The sequence below is a fragment of the Carassius carassius genome, unplaced genomic scaffold (assembly GCF_963082965.1).
Source record: "Carassius carassius unplaced genomic scaffold, fCarCar2.1 SCAFFOLD_61, whole genome shotgun sequence".
In the NCBI taxonomy this organism is placed as follows: Eukaryota; Metazoa; Chordata; class Actinopteri; order Cypriniformes; family Cyprinidae; genus Carassius; species Carassius carassius.
The window spans coordinates 946,228-968,395 of record NW_026775074.1 but is presented as its reverse complement, the minus strand read 5'-3'; the positions used below and the strand labels follow the sequence as shown (position 1 = coordinate 968,395).

At 40.9% G+C, this 22,168-nt stretch overlaps 2 non-coding genes and 1 pseudogene across 2 annotated transcripts; all 3 read left to right on the top strand.

Moving 5' to 3' along the window:
• Nucleotides 1–3,629: 3,629 nt before the first annotated feature.
• On the top strand, nt 3,630–3,793 carry LOC132134745 (U1 spliceosomal RNA). The gene has a single exon (XR_009429740.1). It is a non-coding gene; the product is annotated as a U1 spliceosomal RNA (small nuclear RNA).
• Nucleotides 3,794–14,346: 10,553 nt separating this feature from the next.
• Nucleotides 14,347–14,517, top strand: LOC132134729 (U2 spliceosomal RNA; annotated as a pseudogene).
• Nucleotides 14,518–14,890: 373 nt separating this feature from the next.
• On the top strand, nt 14,891–15,054 carry LOC132134645 (U1 spliceosomal RNA). Its single transcript, XR_009429700.1, has one exon. It is a non-coding gene; the product is annotated as a U1 spliceosomal RNA (small nuclear RNA).
• Nucleotides 15,055–22,168: the final 7,114 nt, after the last annotated feature.

Genomic DNA, 22,168 nt, shown 5'->3' with positions numbered 1-22,168 from the left:
TCCAGGAGTTATACGAAATATCCTTTTTGTCAATAGAACTCCAAACATCAACCCCTAGAGCTAGCTCAGGGGGGAAATCGCTTCAATCTCCTGATTCCCCAAATAGGGAAAAAAAGGAAAAGCTGGTTTCCCAAGATACAGATATCTTTTTTAATTGAAATTTTAGTTATTTTTAGTCTTCTAAAATGTCGTATTTATCCCTTTTAACTGTTTTTATCATGACACTCACACTCTCTACCTTAAATGTAAGAAGTGTGAGGTCACAGTTGAGAGCTCAAACGGTTTTATCCTTTTTACAAACCCAAAATAGCAATATTCTGCTTTAACAAGAATGTGCTTTACCTTTTATGTCCAATTATAGGAGATGGGCAGAACAATGGCCTCATGTATCTGTGTGGAGTGGATCAAATTTTAACAGAGCAGATGGAGTAGCCATTTTAATTAAAAACCCTCAGCTCTTGGTGAAGGGTAGCACAGTGGTGAGAGATGGGAGAGCTCTTTTAATAAATCTGTCCTTTTTAGGACATGATTTTAATATTTTAAATATGTATGCTTTCACAGATAAAAATGAAAGGAACGACCTTTTAGAAGACGTGCAGTCCCACCTTTTAGGGAAGACCCCATTTATTTTAGCAGGGGATTTTAATTGCATCTTAAGTAAAAATGATAGAAAAGGAGAGAGGGGGGATTTTAAAATGGATAAAACGTCAATTCTACTACAGAACATTATAAAGGATTTTAAATTGACTGACTGTTTTAGAACCATGCATCCAGGGGAAAAAGCATTCACCTGGTTTAGTGGTGATGGCACTAAAGCCTCCCGTATAGATTATATCTTTACGCGAGACCTTACACCAGTAGATGCTAAACTAACACCTGTTTTCTTTTCATATCACGTTATGCTTTCTTGCACCCTTTCTTTTCCCACAGGTGTGACGACAGGTGGAGGGATTTGGAAATTGAACTGCTCCCTGCTGAAAGACATAGAGATCACAACAGACTACAGGGAGCAGTACAGCCAATGGCAGACTTTACAAGACTTTTATGATTCATGAGCACAGTGGTGGGAGATGGTAAAGGGAAAGACCAAGACTTTTTTAGATGGGCAGGGAAAAAGAAATTAAAAAATTAAAAAAATTAAAGGAAAAAAGACGAATGGTGGGACTGCAAAAGAGGCTACAACTTTACTTTTATCTTCTTAGTCTGGGTTTTGATTTTAACGAAGAAATTAAGGAAGTTAAGAAAGAAATGTCAGAATTAGCAGAGGTCAAAAGTAGAGGTGTTATTTTCAGGAGCAAAGAAAGGGAAATAGAGGAAGGCGAGAAATGCACAAGATACTTTTTTAAGAAAGTCATGGACGGAGGAAGAGCAATATTTAAACTGAGAAATAAAGAAGGAGAAACAATGACAGACACAAAGGGTATTTTATCAGTAGTAGAAAGCTTTTATGAAGAACTCTATGAAGAAAAGGCAAGTGACAATAGTATTTTAAGTGAAATTTTAACAAGCATAGAGAAAACAGTAAAAGAAAATACCAGTCTGACAAAAGACTTCAACATTTCTGAGATAGACAAAAGTGTTAAAAAATTCAAAAAAGGAAAAACTCCTGGAGTTGATGGACTCCCTCTTGAATTTTATTTGACCTTTTGGGACATTTTAAGACAAGACTTACTGGCTGTTTTTAATGACTTTGAAAAGATCGACCAGCTCCCTGACAGTTTTAGGATAGGAATAATGACCCTACTACACAAAAAAGATGACAAGACCGATCTAAAAAACTGGCGTCCTATAACCCTTTTGATTGTAAACTTTTAGTAAACTTTTAACAACACGAATGTCAACAGTTTTAGCAGCTCTGATCCACCCGGATCAAGCCTGCGCTGTCCCTGGGAGAAAGATCACAGACAGCCTCGTACTGATAAGAGACGCCATCTGTTATTCGAGAGACAGAAATATTCGGCTGATAGTTTTAAATTTAGACTTTGAAAAAGCATTTGACCGAGTCTCGCACCACTACTAGTTTCAAGTTTAGGAAAAAATGGGGTTTCCCAGGAGGTTTTTAGCTTGGGTGGGATTGCTGTATAAAGATATAAACAGCAAAATCCTAGTTAACGGGAATCTCTCAAAAGCGATAGATATACGTATCGGGGTCCGTCAGGGCTGTCCGTTATCTCCTCTCCTGTATGTGGCTTGCATCGAGCCCTTAGCGCAGGTATTGAGAAGGGATAAATGGATCAATGGACTGACTATACCCGGGACAGGAGGACTGACTGCAAAGACCGTTTTATATATGGATGATGTCAACCTTTTATATACTGACGTTTTATCAAAACAGAGGACAATGGACCTGACAGACTGGTTTGGGAAAGCATCGGGAGCCAGACTGAACCGAGATAAAACACAGGCACAGTTTTACGGTCCCTGGAAACCTAGCGAGCTTACTGGACTGGACACTACTTTTAAAAAGACAGAGTTAAAAATATTGGGCAGTAAATTTGACAGGGACGGGGGAGGGAGTGGAAATTGGCATGATGTGTTGGTTAAAGTGCAGAAAAAACTAGGTTTCTGGGGACTGAGACGTTTGACATTTGAAGGAAAGGTTTTAATCATAAAAGCCATGATTTTACCCCTGGTTTTATTGTTGTGTTCTGTTTTATTTCCCCCCAGACTCTTTCTTGTATCGCTGGAACGTGCAATGTTTTATTTTTTGTGGGGGTCTAAGTGGGAGAGACTTAAAAGAGCAACCATGAAGAAAGCACCCCAAAATGGAGGAAAAGGAGTGCCAGACCCCTACTTGTTTTTAGGAGCTTTTTATACTGCACTACATATAAAACATGCCCGAACCCCATCCAAACAAGACAAAACAGCAGCCATGACCCGGTTTTGGATGGGCTCCTACTTAAGAACTCAAAACATTTTACAGATTGACTTGACAACGCCGGTTGCCTTTGACCAACCCCCAGCATACACCCACATAAAGACGTTTTTAAAGAAATTTAATTTGGAAAAAGAAAGTGTGACCGTTTTAACTAATCATCGATCCACTCTCTCTTGTGCAGGAACGGGAACAAGTGTGTCCAGTGCGCGGGCTCACTCTAGGTGAAGCCCAAAAAGTTTGGCGGAATGTATCCCACTCAGCTCTTCACAACAGACACCGAGACTTGGCTTGGATGGCTGCCCATGAGATCCTCCCGGTCAGGGCCGTGATGCACTCCCTGAGGCATGTCAAAGAACCCCATCTGCCCACGGCCCGGATGTGGTGCACCCAAGACCGTGAGGCACGCCTTCTGGGAGTAGCAGAACAAGGAATGAGATCTGCCATTGCAGATGCTGTGGTGTATTGTGAACTTTTTTCCTGATGCGCCCTCATGGGGTCTTGGACTCTTCCACGAACGATGCACCCACCTGAGGTCTTGAAGTCTTTCACAGACGAGGTGATGCATCGAATCAGGTGTGTTTGGTTAAAGAGAGTCATCTAAAACCGGCGTTGGGAAGCACCGCCCCATGAGCTTGGCAGTTTCCAGGCAAGTAACGGAAGGCACCCGTCCTTCCTTTCCTGGAGGGGGGCTAACCGTTGGTGTGGACGGTAGAGACGCAAATCATACCTCTGGCTGACCGCCTGGGCCTTCATACTTACCTGGCAGGGGAGACACCATGATCAAGAAGGCGGTTCGCCCAGGGCGAGGCTTGCCCATTGCACTCCGGCCATGCTGACCCCTGCGAATTCCCCAAATGCGGGAATCTCGACTGCATAATTTATGATAGTGGGGGACTGCGTTCGCGCTCTCCCCTGAAATTGTTGGTGAAACAAAGCAGAAGAGGTTTTTTCCAGGATCTCATTCCTTCCTGGAGTTATAGCCATTCGAGCCATCTCGGACACGCCACCTTAGCACGTTTTGAGGTCCCCTCGCCAAGGTGAATGGAAATTTCCACTTTTTTGGATGATTATTGACAGTCAGACTCCAGAGAAGCTTTCTGTGCTGATTTGGGTGGGACTGGGCCAAATACCTGGCGCTAGGTTGCAAAAGAAGGTTTTCGACAAAATCCCAAATACCCGAAAATTCCGTCAGAGCGACGAGCCAATCTGAGACCTGCGTCTGGTTTGGCTCGAGCCAAGGATTCCGATGACATAAGGCACGTGGCTTTGCGACGAACCGTTTGGGAGTTACGAGCAATGCCGTACTTTCCGTCGCTGCAGTGCCAGCGTCAGGCCGATCGTGACGAGGCCAGGTGAAGTTGCAGACAGGGGAGGGTACTACCATCCCCCAGCATTTTTAGGTCCCCCAGACTTACCAAAGCCGAGATGGGCATCGCCGTGTCCGGCTTCCTCCCCGCTGCGTCTTAGCAGCATCGCTTCTCGGCCTTTTGGCTAAGATCAAGTATCTTGTCATTTGGCAGTGTTGCGATCGCCTCTAATAGGTTATTAGGGGGTGCTTTCTTATAGCACTTTCCATCTTTCTTTCAAAGAGGTATATTGTTTTGTTTTTAGCTGTGTTTTTTTTATTGGAATAAATGTTGTGTTTTTGTGATCTCCTTTAGGTGGAAATTCTACCCAAAGACCTTGATTTAAGGTAAGTAATTTGTTTCTGTTTTCGTTGTTTTTCAATTGTATAGCTTTTTGACGTAGTCTTTTAAGCTGTTGGTGCCTCCAAAATGTCGCCTGCTCGTGCCGGCGTACGGAGTTACCACAGCGTGCGTTTTAATTTTCTAGAGAAAGATGGAAAGCTTGTTCAATTGTCTCGTTTGGACTTTTCCCGCAAATTTGTCCAGCAAACCTTGAAATTCAGTCCCCATGATTTAAATTGCATTTTGTCCCTCCCTTTCAGTAAAGGGTTTGATGTTAGTTTTAAATCTGCTAGTTTGTTGAATGACTTCTGGTCTAGGTTTGAAAATGTAAAGACCCACTTTTCCATGTTTAAGGTGGAGAAACTAACAGACAATACCAACAAAATGGTTATTGTCCGAATGTTCAATGAAACCGTTAATGGGGAAGATGTATGTACTTGGTTTGGGAGATACTGCTCTGTGAGAGGACAAGCCATGAAAATGTTAGATGAAGATGGTATCTGGAACTGATCTTGGAAAATTCCCATTAAGCAGTGGGAAGATCCCCAGGGCTTCCAGGGCCTGACACATCTTCCATCAGTGATTGTGCTTGGAGAAAACAGAGGACATATATATATATTACCAAGGAATGCTCAAACTCTGCCCTAGGTGTGGAGTGGTCGGGCATTTAGTGGAAGCTTGCCAGAAGTCATTTTGTGGGAAATGCAGAGAAATTGGGCATACATTTGATGAATGTCCCAATGGCAGGAGGTGCAATCTGGAGTCTAACCATCTCTACAGGGACTGCCCCAAGTTGTTTGCCAACAAGGTTAAAACAAATAAAATGGCCACCAAAAAACAAGAAAGAAAGGAGAGAGAGGGGGTGGAGTTAATGTCAAATTTCCTGCCAAATCATATGATTGTTACAGACGAAAATGAGGAGATGGAACTCCACCAATCATTGACTGGTAATGAAGGAGAGAAAAATGAAAAGGGCAAAGGGGAGGATACAAAAAAGCAAACGAGAACAAGAAAAAGTAGCTGAGGAAAACCTAGAAAAACAAGAAAAATCCAAATATAAGGAGGTGAGTAATGATTTTCTAGGTGTTAAACTGACAAGTAAAAAAAGGAATGCTCAATCTCCCATCGAGGAGAAAAATGAGAAAAGAGACAGAGTGGGAATACCGTCCTTTTCCTCTTCTTCAGAGGATCTAAATCGGCTCTTTCCACTCGATTCTCCAATGAGGTGTCCTTTTTATCAATAGAACTCCAAACATCCACCCCAAGAGCAAACTCAAGGGGGAAGCAGCTTCAATCCCCTGATTCTCTGACAATGAGATCAAGGGGAAAGCTTGTTTCACAGGACATGGATATTCATTGTAAATGATTTTTAGTAAATTTTAATGTCTTTTAAAACATCTTATCTGTCATTTTTAATTGTTCTGCTCATGACGCTTACACTCTCTACCCTGAATGTCAGAAGTGTGAGAGCAAAAACTGTTTTATCCTTCTTACAAACTCAAAAAAGTGACATTTTCCTTTTACAAGAATGTGCTCTACCCTTTGAAAAAAAAACTACAGGAGATGGGAAAAGCAATGGGGCCATTTACCATCGGTGTGGAGTGGATCCAACTATAACCGGGCAGACGGAATTGCAATTTTAATTAAAAATCCTTATATTCTGGTGAAGAGGAGCACAGTAGTGAGAGACGGTCGAGCACTTTTAGTAAATTTGTCTTTTTTAGGACATGAATTTAATGTGTTAAATATTTATGGTTTTACAGATAAGAATGACAGGAATGACCTTTTAGAAGATGTGCAGTCCCAACTTTTAGGAAGGGCTCCAGTCATTTTAGCAGGGGATTTTAATTGCATCATCAGCAAAAATGATAGGAAAGGTGCAGGGGATGATTTTAAAATAGACAAAACATCGATTTTATTGCAGACTATAATAAGAGATTTTAATTTGACGGACTGTTTTAAAACCATGCATCCTGTAGAACAAGGACTCACCTGGTTTAGTGGTGATGGCACTAGAGCCTCCCGTATTGATCACATCTTCACACGGGACCTTATACCAGTAGATGCTAAATTAACCCCTGTTTTCATTTCAGATCACACTATGCTTACATGCACCCTTTCACTTCCAATAGGTGTGGCAATAGGTAGAGGACTTTGGAGATTGAACTGCTCCCTGTTACAGAATACAAATATAGTAAAAGAATTCAGGGAGCAGTACAGCCAATGGCAGACTTTAAAAGACTTTTATGACACAAATGCGATTTCAGCGTTATTTTACTCTTTGTAACCAAGGTTTTGATTTTAACGAAGATATTCGCCAAGTAAAAAAGACAATGGCAGAACTATCAGAGATAAAAAAACAAAAGAATTATTTTACAAAGTAGAGAAAGAGAAATAGAAGAAGGAGAAAAATGCACAAGTTATTTCTTTTGTAAAATAGTGAACAGAGGAAGGGCCATGATAGGTTTGAAAAACAAAGAAAATAACCTGGTGACAAGCACACAAAATATGTTAAAAGTGGTGGAAGATTTTTATGAGGAATTATATGGAGAAAAAGATATAAACAACGATATCTTAAAGGAGGTTTTAGAATTAATCAACGAAACAGTAATGGAAAGTACGTATTTGACAAAGGATTTTAACTTAATAGAAATGGAAAAATGTTTAAAACATTTCAAGGAAAGAAAGTCACCTGGAGAAGATGGCCTCCCACTCGAGTTTTACAAAACATTCTGGGATATTTTAGCACATGACCTTTTAGCTTTCTTTAATGAATTTTATGACTTGGATAAATTAACAGATAGTTTTAGGACTGGGACAGTTACACTTTTATATAAGAAAGATGGCAGCCGATGAGATCCTCTCGGTCAGGGCTGTGATGCATTCCCGGGGCATGGCAAAGATTTCTACGTGTCCAAAGCCCGGGTGTGGCGTGCCTGAGACTGTGAGGCACGCGCTCTGGGAATGCAGTGCTGCGAGGGACCTGTGGGCAACGGCTGGTCCCCTGCAATTACCGTACCTGCCAGCAGGGGGGGGGGTTCCGGACTATTGGACTGTAATAGGATTGGTGAGCCAGAGAGACCTGCCAGCAGAAATGTATACTAACTGTTGGCTCACAATAAATTGTATTAAAGACGCTATTTGGACCTCCAGAAACCTGCTGGTAGGGAAGCACATGCAGGTGTCCCTACACACCACCCAACAGCTGGCAAAATTCAGGCAGCAGGAGTACGCCTCATGTTGCCAGTCGGACGAAGGGGCCAAAGCTTCACCAGAAAAGGTCCCTGCAGCCACAAGCCCTGACTGCCCGTAGATGCCCCAAGTTGTAAAGTGGAGCAGCGGTGCCTTGGTTCAAGAGGATCTACACTGGGGTCATGGAGCCAGGTCTCGGTGTTTCTGTTTCTTGGGGGCTGAAAGGACAGAAAATTCCGCACTTGCTCCTTCTTCCATGCACAATAGTGTTATATAGAGGTCCTTCTCAAAAAATTAGCATATTGTGATAAAGTTCATTATTTTCCATAATGTAATGATAAAAATTCAACTTTCATATATTTTAGATTCATTGAACACCAACTGAAAAATTTCAGGTCTTTTATTGTTTTAATACTGATGATTTTGGCATACAGCTCATGAAAACCAAAATTCCTATCTCAAAAAATTAGCATATCATGAAAAGGTTCTCTAAACGAGCTATTAACCTAATCATCTGAATCAACTAATTAACTCTAAACACCTGCAAAAGATTCCTGAGGCTTTTAAAAACACCCAGCCTGGTTCATTACTCAAAACCGCAATCATGGGTAAGACTGCTGACCTGACTGCTGTCCAGAAGGCCATCATTGACACCCTCAAGTGAGAGGGTAAGACACAGAAAGAAATTTCTGAATGAATAGGCTGTTCCCAGAGTGCTGTATCAAGGCACCTCAGTGGGAAGGAAAAAGTGTGGCAAAAAACGCTGCACAACGAGAAGAGGTGACCGGACCCTGAGGAAGATTGTGGAGAAGAACCGATTCCAGACCTTGGGGGACCTGCGGAAGCAGTGGACTGAGTATGGAGTAGAAACATCCAGAGCCACCGTGCACAGGCGTGTGCAGGAAATGGGCTACAGAGAAGCAGCACTGGACTGTTGCTCAGTGGTCCAAAGTACTTTTTTCGGATGAAAGCAAATTTTGCATGTCATTCGGAAATCAAGGTGCCAGAGTCTGGAGGAAGACTGGGGAGAAGGAAATGCCAAAATGCCTGAAGTCCAGTGTCAAGTACCCACAGTCAGTGATGGTCTGGGGTGCCATGTCAGCTGCTGGTGTTGGTCCACTGTGTTTTATCAAGGGCAGGGTCAATGCAGCTAGTTATCAGGAGATTTTGGAGCACTTCATGCTTCCATCTGCTGAAAAGCTTTATGGAGATGAAGATTTCGTTTTTCAGCACGACCTGGCACCTGCTCACAGTGCCAAAACCACTGGTAAATGGTTTACTGACCATGGTATTACTGTGCTCAATTGGCTTGCCAACTCTCCTGACCTGAACCCCATAGAGAATCTGTGGGATATTGTGAAGAGAAAGTTGAGAGACGCAAGACCCAACACTCTGGATGAGCTTAAGGCCGCTATCGAAGCATCCTGGGCCTCCATAACACCTCAGCAGTGCCACAGGCTGATTGCCTCCATGCCACGCCGCATTGAAGCAGTCATTTCTGCAAAAGGATTCCCGACCAAGTATTGAGTGCATAACGGAACATAATTATTTGAAGGTTTACTTTTTTGTATTAAAAACACTTTTCTTTTATTGGTCGGATGAAATATGCTAATTATTTTAGATAGGAATTTTGGGTTTTCATGAGCTGTATGCCAAAATCATCAGTATTAAAACAATAAAAGACCTGAAATATTTCAGTTGGTGTGCAATGAATCTAAAACATATGAAAGTTTAATATTTATCATTACATTATGGAAAATAATGAACTTTATCACAATATGCTATTTTTTGAGAAGGACCTGTAGACAAAGTTTCCTTTTTTTTTTAGTATATTAATTTTTTTAATTTTATATTTAAGTGATGTTTTAAACTGGGCAAAGTCCAAATATGACTTGATGTATTAATCTTTATAAATATAGATTTTTTATTTTTTTCATGCTACTACAAACTATACAAATATGCTCTATTTGTGTCCACCTACTTTAAGACATATGTGAATATCTGTAATTTGATGAAAAAGAATATGTTCTTATCTGTTCTTATACTATCAAATGTGTGCATGTAACCAGAGTTTATTGTGACAATAAAACATTTTCGAAAAAATCTGTTCTTATCTGTTCTTTTATCCCTTTTAAAGTCTTTTAAGTCAGATTTGTTTTTACTGCAAGAGTGTGCTCTGCCCTTTTTAAGTAACCACAGGAAGTTGGAGGAGATGTGGACCATTGTGCCCTCAATAAGGAGTGGCTCCAACTTCAACAAGAATGATGGTGTCGCTATTTTAATAAAAAATTCAAACATCACGGTGAAGGATAGCACTGTGGTGAGGGAAGGGCAGGCTCTTTTAGCAAACTGACTTTTTTAGGGAGAGATTTTAAGGTTCTTAATGTGTATGGTTTTACAGAAAAAACAGGTAGACAGGTAGAAGACCTGCAGCCCCACATGTTAGGCAGGGCTCCCCTAATAGTAGCAGGGGATTTTAACTGTGTTTTATCAAAAACAGATAGGAAGAGAGTAGGAGAAGATTTTAAGGTCGATAAGACATCGGTTTTATTGCAAAATTTAGTCAAGGATTTTAAGTTAGTTGACTGTTTTAAACAACTGCATCAAAGAGAGGAGGGCTTCACCTAGTTCAGTGGTGATGGCACCAGAGCCTCTCGATTTGACTATGTTTTTACAAGGGACTGCCCGCCAACCGATGCAACATTGACCCCTCTCTTTTTTCTGATGTCAATGTCAATGTCAATGTCAATGTCACCTTTATTTATATAGCGCTTTAAACAAAATACATTGCGTCAAAGCAACTGAACAACATTCATTAGGAAAACAGTGTCAATAATGCAAAGATGATAGTTAAAGGCAGTTCATCATTGGATTCAGTTATGTCATCTCTGTTCAGTTAAATAGTGTCTGTCCATTTATTTGCAATCAAGTCAACGATATCGCTGTAGATGAAGTGTCCCCAACTAAGCAAGCCAGAGGCGACAGCGGCAAGGAACCGAAACTCCATCGGTGACAGAATGGAGAAAAAAACCTTGGGAGAAACCAGGCTCAGTTGGGGGGCCAGTTCTCCTCTGACCAGACGAAACCAGTAGTTCAATTCCAGGCTGCAGCAAAGTCAGATTGTGCAGAAGAATCATCTGTTTCCTGTGGTCTTGTCCTGGTGCTCCTCTGAGACAAGGTCTTTACAGGGGATCTGTATCTGGGGCTCTAGTTGTCCTGGTCTCCGCTGTCTTTCAGGGATGTAGAGGTCCTTTCTAGGTGCTGATCCAGCATCTGGTCTGGATACGTACTGGATCCGGGTGACTGCAGTGACCCTCTGATCTGGACACAGACTGGATCTGGTGGCCACGGTGACCTGATCACATGATGCTGTCTTGCACCCTTTCACTTTCCACGGGTGTGACGGTAGGAGGAGAAATGTGGAAGCTGAACTGTTCCCTATTAATGGATGAAGAAGTGGTTAGAGAATATAGGAAGCAGTTCAGCCAATGGCAGACCCTCCAAGACTTTTATGATACACGTGCACAGTGGTGGGAAATGGTAAAGGACCGGACAAGACAGTTTTTTAGGAAGGTAGGGAAAGACAAACAGAATAGGGAAAAGAGATGCATGATGGGGTTGCAAAAAAGACTACAAAGATATTTTAATCTTTTAAATAATGGTTTTGATTTTAGCAAAGAAATGACAGATGTAAAAAAAGAAATGTCAGTTCTATCTCGTATCCAAAGTAAAGGTGTTATTTTAAGAAGCAAAGAAAGAGAAATAGAGGAAGGCGAAAAGTGTACAAGTTACTTTTTAAAAAAGATAATAACAAGGGGAGGGGCAATAACCAGGGTTAAGGTAGGAGGGAGGGATGTAAACACAGGAGATTTTAAAAAATGTAGAAGGATTTTATGAGGATTTGTATTTTGTAAAAAAGATGTACACGACGATACGGCAAGGGAAGTTTTAAATTTTTTAGTCAAGAATGTTAATTGCCAAAATACGTTTTTATCCCAAGATTTTACTATTTTAGAATTACATAAAGCTCTTAAAGGTTTTAAAAAGGGGAAGTCCCCAGGAGCAGATGGACTTCCCCTAGAGTTTTATCTTACATTTTGGGATATTTTAGCACATAAATTATTGGCTGTTTTTAATAACTTTGAGACTCTTGACAGACTGCCCGACAGTTTTAAGATAGGGATAGTGTCTTTACTGTACAAAAAAGGGGACAGGACTGACTTAAAAATTGGAGACCAATCACACTTTTAAACCTGGACTGTAAGATTTTTAGTAAAATTTTAGCAACACGTATGTCGACTGTTTTAGAGGATGTGATCCACCCAGATCAAGCTTGTGCTGTGCCCGGAAGAAAGATAACAGACAGCCTAGTGCTGATTAGAGACACCATCTGTTATGCGAGAGACAGAAATATTTGGCTAGTAGTCCTAAATTTAGACTTTGAAAAAGCATTCGACCGAGTCTCGCACCAGTATCTGTTTCAGGTACTTAAAAAAATGGGATTTCCAGAGAGGTTTGTAGCTTGGGTGGGACTGCTGTACAAGGGCCTAGTCAGCAAAATTTAAGTAAATGGGCATGTATCCAAGGCAGTAAATATCTGCAGTGGTGTTCGTCAGGGGTGTCCTTTATCTCCTCTTCTGTACGTGGCCTGCATCGAGCCACTGGCACAGATCTTGAGAAGGGATAAATGGATCAAAGGACTAAATGTTCCTGGGAGGGGCGGACTGACAGCTACTTGTGTTTTATACATGGATGACGTAACCCTTTTAGCGATGGATGTTTTATCTATACGGAGAGCATTGGACTTGACTGACTGGTACGGTCGGGCCTCGGGCGCTAAGCTCAACAGAAGCAAGTCCGAGGCCCAGCTCTTCGGGCTGTGGGGGGGAATTGACAGAGGTGGACTGAACGTGGATTTTAAAGAAACAGATTTTAAAATTTTAGGGGTCAAGTTTGATACAGAGGGAGGTGGACGGGAAAATTGGACTGACTTGTTAGGGAAAGTTTGGAAAAGACTGGGGTTTTGGGGACTAAGACAGCTGACGTTCGAGGGCAAGGTTTTAATTTTTAAATCTGTTATTTTACCTCTAATGTCACTTGTTTGTTCTGTTTTTATCCCACTTAGGAAATACCTGATGGACCTAGAGAGGGCGGTGTTTTATTTCCTGTGGGGGTCCAAGTGGGAAAGATTGAAGAGGGAGGTGGTCAAAAAGAGACCGGGAAACGGTAGAAAAGGCCTCCCAGACCCCCACCTGTTTTTAGGCAGCCGCTTCACCGCCCTCCACATAAAGTATGCTGTGACCCCAAAAATTTTAAGAGTCCTTAGATAAGACCCCATCCAAAATCGTGTCATGGCTGCCGTCTTGTTATCTTTGGATGGATCTTATCTAAGGACTCTTAAAATTTTACCTGTAGATTTGAAAACCCCAGTGTCTTTTAACCTGTCTAAAGAATATAGTTTTATAAAAAAGTTTTTAAAGAAATACCTTTTAGAACAGCAAGATGTCACCATTTTAACTAACCACAAGCATCTTTTCTCTCTTGTGCAGGACCAGGAACCGGTGAGTCCAGTTCCAGGCCTCACACTAGGTGAGGCCAAACAAGTTTGGAGGAACGCTGCTCACCTTGCTCTCCAGAACAGGCACAAGGATTTATCATGGATGGTGGCTCATGAGATCCTCCCGGTCAGGGCGGTTATGCGCTCCAGAGGCATGGCTAAAAACCCCATCTGCCCTCGGTCCGGATGCAATTCCCAGGAGACTGTCCACCACCTGCTCTGGGAGTGCGGCGCTGCCCGGGACCTGTGGGCCAAGACCGGCCCCCTGTATTTCCCGTGCCTACCAGCGGGTGGGGCCCAGTTCGGGTACCAGCTCGCCATCCTTGGGGTGGGCCGGGGCTTGAAGGACATGACAGCACAGGAATTCACCTCCCTCTGGCTCACCCTCAATGTCATCAAGGATGCCATCTAGGCCACCAGAAACCTGCTGGTGGGGAAGCGCGTTATGGTAACTCTCCATGCATGCGAGCTAAAGGTAACATCAATGCTAAAGGGGTACAGGACGACGATATTCGGACGGGGGAGGGGTGGGGTCGCACGGAGAGGGTCCCGGCTGCCAAACAGCCCTGGCCGCCCATAGATGCACCCTCACCAATCTGGCTACGGGAATAGCGGGCCGGAGGAGAGGGGATCTCCGCTGAGCTCATAAAGAAGCATCTCACATGCCTGTTCTGGAGAGTGGGGTGAAGAATAAATTGATAAGGACTCACCCCCGGTTTTGCACAACAGATGACTTTTAAAGAATATTAATTTGGGCTTTTTTATTGTGTTTTATCAAAAGTAATTGGTTTTATTGAACAAAATAAGATGCTTGTGTTTTTACTTTTGTTTCTACTCTTAAAAGGTTCACATCTGTTAAAACATATCACAAACATGGAATTTTAAAAACAAAGTTATATATAATGGTTTTAAATGTATGTTTTTAACGAAGTTTGTATTTTATTTTAAAACCATGTGTATTTATTCTATGATTTCTGGCATGTTTTAAAAAAATTGGGTTATTGAAAACAAAGAAATGTGTGTGAAAAAGAAAAAATGCAAAATGTAAAAATGTTCTTATCAGTTTAATATCTGATATGTCCCCCATCCGGGGACTACATATTAAATGGATTTTTAGATCACGGAGCTGGAGCCGGGGCTTGCTCCGTCCACTCCACGCATCGGCCTGGTATTGCAGTGTCTCCAGGAACGGTGTGCTTTCCCTTTTTGGGGATTGCGGTTTATTGTGTCGAATAGCAGAACAAGGAATGAGATCTGCCATTGCAGATGCTGTGGTGTATTGCGAACTTTTTTCCTGATGCGCCCTCCTGGGGTCTTGGACTCTTTCACGAACGATACACCCACCTGAGGTCTTGAAGTCTTTCACAGACGAGGTGATGCATCGAATCAGGTGTGTTTGGTTAAAGAGAGTCATCTAAAACCGGCGTTGGGAAGCACCGGCCGATGAGCTTGGCAGTTTCCAGGCCAGTAACGGAAGGCACCCGTCCTTCCTTTCCTGGAGGGGGGCGGAGGGCTAACCGTTGGTGTGAGTGGTAGAGACGCAAATCATACCTCTGGCTGACCGCCTGGGCCTTCATACTTACCTGGCAGGGGAGACACCATGATCAAGAAGGCGGTTCACCCAGGGCGAGGCTTGCCCATTGCACTCCGGCCATGCTGACTCCTGCGAATTCTCCAAATGCGGGAATCTCGACTGCATAATTTATGGTAGTGGGGGACTGTGTTCGCGCTCTCCCCTGAAATTGTTGGTGAAACAAAGCAGAAGAGGTTTTTTCCAGGTTTTTTTTTTGCGTTTCAGAATGGGGAGTTCTGTCACATGCGAGGTATGTGTTGTGCGCCTGTGAAACAAAGTCACTTACGCTCTTGAAAAATCGGACCCTGGTGGGTGGTTTAGTTTGAATATAGCACAGACCTTATTTTGAAAGTTGATTGGACTGACTGCAGCCTAGCTGTAGCTGTCTCCATGTTGTTTGGTTGTCCTTTTTCAATTGGTATTAATTTTGTTGTCGCTTACAGCGCCACCAAGTGGCCTGTCGCAGCGCCCTTTTTCACCTGGCCTCTGACTGAGCCCCTGCACAGGTGTGCCGATTTGGGTGAAGGGATCTCATTCCTTCCTGGAGTTATAGCCAAAGCCGAGATGGGCATCGCCGTGTCCGGCTTCCTCCCCGCTGCGCCTAGCAGCATCGCTTCTCGGCCTTTTGGCTACGATCAAGTGCAAGTGGCATGACCGCAGTACTTGGTGGCTAAAGTTTTGAGAAAGAGTGGTGAAGAGAGAGTGGTAGGAATTTTTGAGAGAAGGATAAAGAACACGATGAGACTCTACTGGGAAGGATGCAGAGAAGAAGAGATGCCAGAAAGGGAGGAATTAATCCAAAAAGTCATCATCGATTTGTTGAAGATTGAGCCTCTGGGGATTCTTTGAATTCAAAGAAATGGCAAAGACAAGTATTTTGATGTCATGAGGAAAGATAGTATTTTGTTCCAGGGATTTTTGGAAATATTCAGAGAAAAGGAATGTGAGCATCCTCTGGATAAGTTTAGAATGCAGTCTTTGGGGAGAAATAATTTCCGGATTTTGACAATCAATATGTTTGACATGAACATGGAAGATGAAGAGGTGGAATCTTTTCTTCGAAACCATATTAGAATAATATCTACGGCAAGGTACAGAAGAGACAGATTCGGGGTGTGGAATGGACAAAGGCAGTTTCAAGTGTTACTCAACGAGGACCCAGCTGGTTTTCAGGCTTATCCTCATCCTCCGGCCAGTTTTAAGATTGCAGGGGTAAGGGGATACATAGTGTATACTGGTCAGCCTCAATATTGTAGGAGATGTCAGGAATTTGGACACTTGGAATACCAATGCAATATAAGATGTCTGAATTGTGAAGATCCGGGTCATGGAGTGTGCAAAGAGTTTGGGGCTACTGATCATCTCTTCAAGACATGCCCAAAACGAAAAAGAACATATGCCAGTGCAGCAAGAGGAGAAGAAGGAAGAGACCTTAGGCCCATTGAGGTTGTTATTAAGGAAATACAGGCATACCATGGAGCTATACCATGGCCAAAATGATGAAGTAAGCCATATAGGTTCACCCACAGATAAAGAAATAATGGAGGGTGTGAGAGAGGTTTCAGCAAGGAGCTCTGTTTCAGGCCTTGTCCTAGCTGAGCTAACGAATCCAGCCTTTGAGGAGTCAGAGAAATGGAAGAGGAGGGTGGTGAGTTACAAGATACAGTGATTCCAGACACCTTACAGCATAAAACCAATACTTCCTGGGGTGACAGAACTGAGGATGAGAAAGAACAAGGAGCTGAAGAGTCTTGGAAGTTTGCTCTTAGGGCAAATAAAAGGAAATTAAAAAAGAAACGAGGAAGAAAACAAGATAGAGATATTAAATTCGTTCAGTGCTCTGGATCATCGGATGGATGATGAGGAGTCTCCGGGCTTACTTGAGATTGCGGGTGTGTCATCGACGCCTGGATCCCCAATAGTGCCTCCTTTATCAACATCGGAGGATGAGGTGGAGGTTGTGGAGGCAGGGTTGCTGTCTGGTGGTTACCTATCGAGGGAAGATGTGGAGTTTTTTTATAGGGACCACTGGGTTCATAGAAGGGACAGACAAGGGGAAAGGAAATGGAAAGAAAAAGAAAACATTACCTGCTGATCTTCAAAAATGACGGACTTGAAATTTGTATCCCTCAATGTGAGAGGTCTGAAAGATGCTGGAAAGAGGGATGCTTAGTTTTTTTCCTTGTTATCCATGGACTTTGAGGTGGCATTCCTACAAGAGTGTCATCTGAAAGGTGAAGAAGATACAATAACTTTCACTAAAGAATGGACTGCTGGGGTTTCATATTGGAGTATTGGGAACATACATTCGGATGGGCTGGGGATTGTGTTTAAGAATAATGGATTTATGATAGAGAACTATGTATCACTGGTGCCGGGGAGATTACAATGTTTAGATGCACGATGGGGTGAGTATAGATTTTGCTTTATTAATGTATATGCACCATGTGTTAGAATTTAACGATTGGATTTTTTTAAAAACTTACCAATTTTGTGGGATACCAATATATGTGTAATAATGGGAGGAGATTTAATATAACTTTGGATAGTTTAGAAAAAAAATGGGGAAGTTGACTCTTTAGGGATTTATTTAAAAAAGGAATTAAAAGAGCATTCCTTACAGGATGCATATTGGAAAGGTAATAAAGACGATTCAGGGTTTACATGGGGTAATACGAGGGGGAATAGAGGTAGACTAGACTATTTTTTTTATAACACAGGGGATAGAAATAAAAGAGTTGAGGATTTTACCATGTTAGTCACAATAGTAAATAATGAGGTGAAAATGAATATTAGTTTACTGGAAGATGACATCTTTAAAAAGGAATTCAAAGATTTTTACAAATTAGGGCAAGAGTTTAAAGTGGGGTATGTATCACTTTTAGAATGGTGGGAAGTGTTGAAAATAGAAATTGCTGGTTTTTGCATAAGATATACAGAAAAGAAAAGAAGACAGGAAAGAAGGGAGGTCTGGAGGGACAATAATAGATTGCAAAAAATAATGGCAAATCGAAATGGAGGGTTAGAGGTGAGAGAGGAGGAAATTGCGGAGATAAAGGGGAAAATTAAAAGGTACTATACTAAAAAGGCAAAGGAGTTTGCATTTTTAGCAAAGATAGAAGAAAGGGAAAAAGATGAAAAAGTAACTAAATATTTTTTTCAAACAATAAAACCGAAACAAAAAGGGGAAATAATTGATGGGCTTATGTCAGAAAAAGGAGAGGTTAAAGGGTAAGAAAACATATTTAAGTATGTCTGTGCCTTTTATAAGGAACTGTTTTCTAAAAGAGAGGTAGATGGGAGGAAGGGAGAGGAATTATTGGGAGGTATAAAGAGAGCTTTATCCGAGGAACACAGAGAGGGAATAGAAGGTGAGATTAAGGAAGAGGAAATTAAAGCAGCCCTTACTTCCATGAAAGGAAATAAAACACCAGGGGGGGATGGGTTGCCTTAAGAGTTTTATGGGTGCTTCTGGGACATAATAAAAAGAGATTTGGTGTCGCTATACAGGGAGGTGTATAAGACAGGTAAGCTAATTGGGTCTATGAGCACTGGGGTTATACACCCAATCCACAAGAGAGGTAAAATAAAAATATATTAGAAATTGGAGACCGATAACTGTATTAACAACAGATTACAAAATTTTAAGCAAATGTTTAACAAATAGGTTACGGGAGATGATGGCAGTATTAGTGAAGCCAGATCAAACTTGAGGGTTAAGGGAAGGTCTGGTTCCTTGAATTTGTTACTCATAAGAGATATCATTAGCTGGGTGGAGGAGAGGGATCTGCCTTTATGCATACTGAGTCTAGACCAGGAGAAAGCCTTTGATAGGGTTAATCATGAATTTTTATTTAAAGTGTTAGAGAAAATGAATGTTGGGGAAAGGTGTATTTCATGGGTAAAGGTCCTATATAATAAAGTATATAGTAGGGTGAAGATAAATGGGTTTTTGAGTGAGCCGATTGAACAAAGGGGTGGAGTGAGGCAGGGATGTCCACTGTCTCCATTGTTATATGTCTTGTTTATAGAGCCTTTGGCAGAAAGAATAAGGAATGAGCAACACATTGAGGGAGTACACATTCCAGGAGGTTTGGGTGAACGGGTAAAAGTATCTCAGTATGCAGACGATACAACTGTATTTATATCTACAGGTAGAGGGCTGGAGAAAATTGTACAAATATTGGGAATGTATTGTGCAGCTACTGGCTCGGCCATAAACCAAATCATCATTAATGTATTGTGGAAAGTGGAAAGGAAGGAAAAAGTTGAGGTACGGTTTTTCGGTGTGTCGTACGGGAATCAAAATTTTGGGGGTTAAATTTTATCATAAAGATTCGGCTAAATTAAACTGGGAGGAAAAAATTGAGAGGGTGAAAAAGAAATTGAATATTTGGAAGTGCAGAAAGCTTAGCACTACGGGGAAGGGGTTAGTAGTTAAGATAGACCTGTTGTCTAGTTTGATTTACTTAGCCCTAATCTTTCCAATTCCTACCAAAAGTAAATTAATTTTGACTAGGTTGGTCTTTTCATTTATATGGGGAGGGGAGTACGAACCTGTTAAGAGGGAACAGATGTACCTAGAGGTAGAAGAGGGAGGTAGAGAGGTGGTGTGTATTCCTTTAAAGTTAGAAGTACTGTACATTTGTTTTTTATGTAAGATACTAATAGACAATGTGCCGCATAAAGCCACGTATTTTTTTAAATTTGTGGGTCGCTTTGCCATTAAGGAAAATTGTTCCCTTAGACAATAGAGGACCAAAGGCTGAGAGTAGACCTTGGCAATATGAAAAGGTAATTTTGTTTTTAAGAGCACATCCTGGGTGTATAAAGGAAGAGTTACTAAAAAATCATAAACAATTATATCAAGATTTAAAAGGAAAAATGGTAGTAACACAAAAAGCAGAATTGAGAAAGAAAAAAATTAATTGGGAATGTATTCAACATAAAGATTTAAGTAATGAGAGGAAGGATTTGAATTGGCTGGCAGTATTGAATAGATTGCCAGTGAGAGAAAGATTATATAATCAAGGATCCACATGTATTAGAAGTTGTCCAAGAGGTTGTCCATGGGTCGAGACTGCAACATGTTTTTTGGGAATGTTATTTAGCTCATTGTTTTTGGAAAAGAACACAACAATTGTTAAGGTTAGTAATAATAGATATTGTTTTGAATCCTGACTTAATTATAAGAGGAGAAGGGTTGGTACAGTTTAAAAAAGGGAAAATAATTTGGTGCATAATAAGTATCAGTAAAGAGATATTGTGGGAAGAAAGAAATGCTCAAGTAAAAAAGAAAAAAAGAAGGTAGAACATCAAAACAGTTGTGGTATGGGTTGAAATACAAAGTGTTAATGGAAACTAAAATGTGGAAAATAAGGATGGAAAAAGAGAAATATATATTTTTGTGGGGTGAAGTGGAAAAATATTGAAAATTTTTTTTTTCTTCTTATCAGTTTAATATCTGATACGTCCCCCATCCTGGGACTACATATTAACCCTTAGGGGACTAAGCCCTTTTTGGTCCGTTTTCTCTATTTTTACATTTCGGCTTATAAACCATATATAATGATGATGGACCACCATGAATTTGGTATCGATGGATTCAGAAGACCCTAAGCTACCATAAGCATGCATGCAATATGTTTATAAAGGAAGTATGAGTGAAAAATTGTACAATAAACTAGAGAATTTCAAAAACGAAAATGAGATTTTTGTCATTTATTACTGAAAATCCTACCTCAGACAACAAAAGTGAAAAGTTTTTGACCCAAAAATATATTTTTCAAACCCTTTGCTTGACAGAAATGGGTTAATGTTCAAGCAAATGTGTAAAGAACAATTCAATAATTAACTTTATTTACAAACAGTCCTAGGCGTTTTTTTTATTTTTGGGACTAAGCCCTTTTTGGTCCGTTTTCTCTATTTTTACATTTCGGCTTATAAACCATATGTAATGATGATGGACCACCATGTATTTGGTATCGATGGATTCAGAAGACCCTAAGCTACCATAAGCATGCATGCAATATGTTTATAAAGGAAGTATGAGTGAAAAATTGTACAATAAATTAGAGAATTTATAAAACGAAAATGAGATTTTTGTCATTTATTGCTGAAAATCCTACCTCACACAACAAAAGTGAAAGGTTTTTGACCCAAAAATATATTTTTCAAACCCTTTGCTTGACAGAAATGGGTTAACGTTCAATCAAATGTGTAAAGAACAATTCAATAATTAACTTTATTTACAAACAGTCCTAGGCGTTTTTTATTTTATTTTTGGGACTAAGCCCTTTTTGGTCTGTTTTCTCTATTTTTATATTTGGGCTTATAAATCATATGTAAAGGAGATGGAACACCCTGTGTTTGGTATCTATGGATTCAGAAGACCCTAAGCTACCATAAGCATGCATGTAATGTGTTTATAAAGGAAGTATGAGTGAAAGAAAATGTACAATAAACTAGAGAATTTCAAAAACGAAAATTAGATTTGTCATTTATTACTGAAAATCACACAATATAGAACAGTTTTTGAAAAAAAAAAATTTTTCAAACTCTTTGCTTGACAGAAATGTGTTATTGTTTAATCAAATGTGTAAAGAACAATTAAATAATTAACTTTTTTTACAAACAGTCCTAGGCATGCCAGTGAGCAAAGCAAGGCCTCTCCAGGAAGTTGCAGAGGGGCACCTGGCATGCCCCACACTGCCAGGGGGTCTTGTTGTACACTTTGCTTGCCTTGCAGTGCTCACAGTACTTTCTGACATCTGCAGGCTTGTGTGCAGGGTTTGCTGGGTCCAAGGGAGCAATGGGTAGGGGTGTGCAGCGAGTTGTCCTGTCTGCATCCTGCATCAGAGCAAATACACAATAAAACTGGAAGCTTTTTTTGTGTCAAAATTCAATGTAGAAAAAAATAACTCCTAAAAACTCGTGTAACCCTATGAAACTCCACTGTACACTAAAAACACATTTCACCTCTCTTGACCTGAGCAGTTTACAGTTTACTAAGTCAGTCTATTGAAACAAATTTCACACCACTCTTGAACTGAGTTTACAGGGAAAGAGTAGTATAGTACACTAAAACAAATATTTCATGCCTCAATCGCTATCTGACTAAAAATCCAAAACATATACATACTCAAGATGTATGATATAATAAATTATAATGATAAAGAGGTAATTTGAAGTTACATACCAGTCCTTAAATGGATCTTCCACCATCCTGGTAAAATACTTCGTCATCTGTGTAAAAGCTGTCTGCTCCAGATTTCTCATGT